Here is a 3,690-nt window from a genome sequence, read left to right as displayed (position 1 = left end):
ATAAATCTTAAATTATATCATAGCGAACATGTCTGTTCAGAAGAAAATACTGGTCTCCCAGACTTGCAATGGAGGACAAAAATTAAGAGAATATTAAATATATTTATTTGTGTTCCAAAAATTAGCAGAGTTTGTATGGGTTTGGAACAACACAAGGGATAATAAATTATGACCATTTTCATTTTTTGGTGAACCCTTTAAAGAGCAGCCCTCCACGTACATGAAAATGTGTGAGGTATGTGAATGTCATGTCTGTTTTAATGTTTCAGTAAAGAAGTAGCTTTCTGAAAGCAATATATTTATTTAAACAATATTACATGCCCTCACACTAGTGCTGCCATTATAGCATTCTAGAGCGCTTTAAGACATTAAACAACCACACAAAGTGGTTGAAATTATAAAACAGACTATTTACCTATCCTTACTGATGTTGATGCACCTCTATCTGAAAATGTATAGATTTTAATTAAATGTTTTCTTTTTTCAAATGTTTTTCTCTTTTTAGGCCACTGATGAAGAACAGGCGGTGACTGGGATGAATGCTGGTCAAAGAGGAGAATGTCCTTTCCCCCAAACTGATGCAACAGTGGTTTTAAAGGAGGAGGCTGCCCTGGATAATGTAAAAGATGTCACATGCTTTTGCTGTGCTGATGGGGCTTCTTCATGACTTCATGACTGAGAGGTGCCTTTGCTTATGTAGAGGGGAAAAAGATATCGAGGTAATGAGTTTGTAACTAGAGAGTTGAGAGTTTCAATCTAGGTGATCCATAATGTAAAGATTTTTTTATTTATTTATTATATAGCCTTAAGAGGCAGTTCTGTTTGCCTGTGCCCATTTCTGTTCAGATTTGTTTTCTTCTGAATATAGGCTATATATACTGTATGTTTTCCACACCCACCACAAGTTTGGTAATGTCCAATTTTGGAAGAATTATTTTAATCTCTTCTTGAATAGCCTCTGCTGTTAAAAAAGAACACACTGAGTAATAATATCTGGTATCCAGTTTAATTCTTAAAAGGTTGAGGGGGAAAATGTTTACCGATTTAAGTGATTTAAGTCACTGCTTTATTTTTCTGAGTCTATTTGCTGTGGATTAACTTCTATACTCATGAGTTTTGTATGCAGTGACCCATATATACAGTTCTGTCAGGACCACTATCGTCAAAGATGATTGACAATTAGCATACAGTTTGGATTGGCGGTATGGTTCTTTTCTGGTAAACAGAACAGAACCAACATAAATGTATTGCAGATATCGTTAAAGTTCAATAATTTTATGTACACATTTTAGAATTAGTCTGATTCAAAGGATAATCAGAAGGCTGAATCCTGACTGACAGAGGAGGAGCTGGGGATGGAGGAGGGTAATTAGCTATTGAGCAATGTGAAAACTGCTGATAATACTGAGGGACCTTATATATGAATGCTTAGATAGGTGTCGTATTCCTATAGGTAGATGGGTATCACCTGAGAGTCAGCTGATGCGAGCTTGTCTAACGTGACCTGCCAGAACTAACGCTACGCTTGATTGTATACACACACACACACACACACACACCACACATACTTGTTGATCAACACCTGCTGTAATTTATGAATTTCAAATACTTCTAATTGTAAAAATGGTGATTTATAAATAAAATTGCTCTACTAACTGGGATGATACCCTGAGGCAGGAGTTCTCAAACTTTTTGGTGCCATGGGACCCCTTACAGGTGAGAACATTTCCAAGGACCACCTCACAATTATAACAGTGATTATGCATGCTTACTAGAATTTCGTCTCTGCCCAAACTCAACATGATTGTCACTGCATGTTTCTAAATTTCAACAGTTTTGCTGAGCTTCATATTTGGGCTTTATTTTGCTCCATGCTCACCAGTTAGAAGCAGGAATGTTTTTTTTTGTTTTTTTTGTGCTGTGAGTGAAGAGATTTTTTTTTCTTACTTAGAGAAGTGAGTGATTAATGACAGATTGTTGTCATATGTTACAATCATATCAGAGTTTCAAGTTTAATGTGGGTGAAAGTAATGAATATGACAGTTTTATTGGTGCACATGGTCCCCCCATCTGTAAATATGCACTTTTTAATAATACAACACAAAAAGCATTTAATTGAAATCATAAAACAATATATTAAAAGTTTAACAAAACCTGCATTTTTAGGGTCCTATGAAATCTGTTTTAGTTGTTCTCAAATTCATGTTTTTGTTCCCAGATGCATTTTTTTCTGGATTCCAATAATGGTTTAATTAAATTTTAAATGAAAAAAGCTTGCCTAATCAAATAAATTCATAAAACTTTAACAACTTAATCATTTACATTTATAATAATAGGCCCCTTTTTTCTTTTAATAGCAATTCAATTTTGTCTGTTTTACTTTTTCTGGATTTAATACAAATTTATTATCAAAATAAATGAAGTCATAAAAATAAACTTTTAAAGGTGTCATAGAATGCATTGATACAATATTTTAAATTGTTCTCTGATATCTACATAGAAGGTATGTGGCTTAGGTAAGGGCAAAACATCTCCAGAAACGGTTTTACATGTCCATTTACAACCCTAGGATTTGTCCCTACAATGAAATGGTCTGTTTTGGAAGGGTCATGAATAATAATGTTGAGCTCTGCTCTGATTGGCTGTTTCACAGTGCGGCTCATTTCAGTAGCTCACACAGCAGGAAGGAAACACAGGGAACATATACAGTATATTTATACATGCTGGCATAGAACATGGGCGGGTATATGCAAATGTTGGTGGCGTAACTATTAGTGATCCGACTGTAACGTCACAGTCATTGTTATGTTCTGATTCGCCTATTTTTCAGTGGTCTTTTGCATTCTCGAGATTTACATAAAAAGGAGGAAACAATGGTGTTTGAGGCTCATGGTATGTCATTTCCATGTACATAACTGTTATTATTCAACTATGCCAAGTACAGGCATAGTACATAACTATGTAAATACAGTTTTCCATTCTATGGCACCTTTAAAATTTAATCAAATAAAACATTTACAATTTTAAATTTTTTGGCAAACGAAGTGCCGCAGAACAGAAGTTTACTCTTAAAATTAAAACAAGGAAGAAATAATTAATTGAAAATAAAATATGTTTTTATTATTATTATTATTATTTTGAGAAGTACATTTTAATGTACTATAGTAATATATTTCTGTCACAATTTCTTCAAGTTAAACCGAACTCTTATTTTGACGGGTTGTCGTGAAGACCTTTTGAGTGTCTGTGTATATCATATAACAATTGTTTTTATCAGATGAAATGGTGAAATGCTTGTAAAGCGAACTCAGAGCAGTTAATGTGGTGTGTCTCATATAGTGAGATGGCAGATGCTGAAAACGCCACGAATGTCACATGCTTTATTTTGTGTGGTAGACGATCATTCATACTAGGGCTGTGCGATTAATCGAAATCGTCATAAAATCGCGATTTGAGCTTGCGCGATTTCTAAATCGCTTTATAGCATGATTTTCCACGCCCCCGACCTCCCGCAGTATGCTATCCGAACCAATCAGAATGCAGCGCGCCTAAATGGAGCACGAGAACAGAACAGACCGGGCGGGCATACAAACGTAACGCCAGGTTCACACACTCCGTCTGTGGTGCGTATTTTTTCCGCGCCCATGTTAACGGATCAGAGCGTTCACACTGCACACGATTGCGGTCCGG

Source organism: Sinocyclocheilus rhinocerous, unplaced genomic scaffold (genome assembly GCF_001515625.1).
Source record: "Sinocyclocheilus rhinocerous isolate Xijiao unplaced genomic scaffold, SAMN03320098_v1.1 scaffold572, whole genome shotgun sequence".
Taxonomy (NCBI): Eukaryota; Metazoa; Chordata; class Actinopteri; order Cypriniformes; family Cyprinidae; genus Sinocyclocheilus; species Sinocyclocheilus rhinocerous.
The sequence above is the reverse complement of the archived record's forward strand: the minus strand, read 5'-3'. Positions refer to the sequence as shown.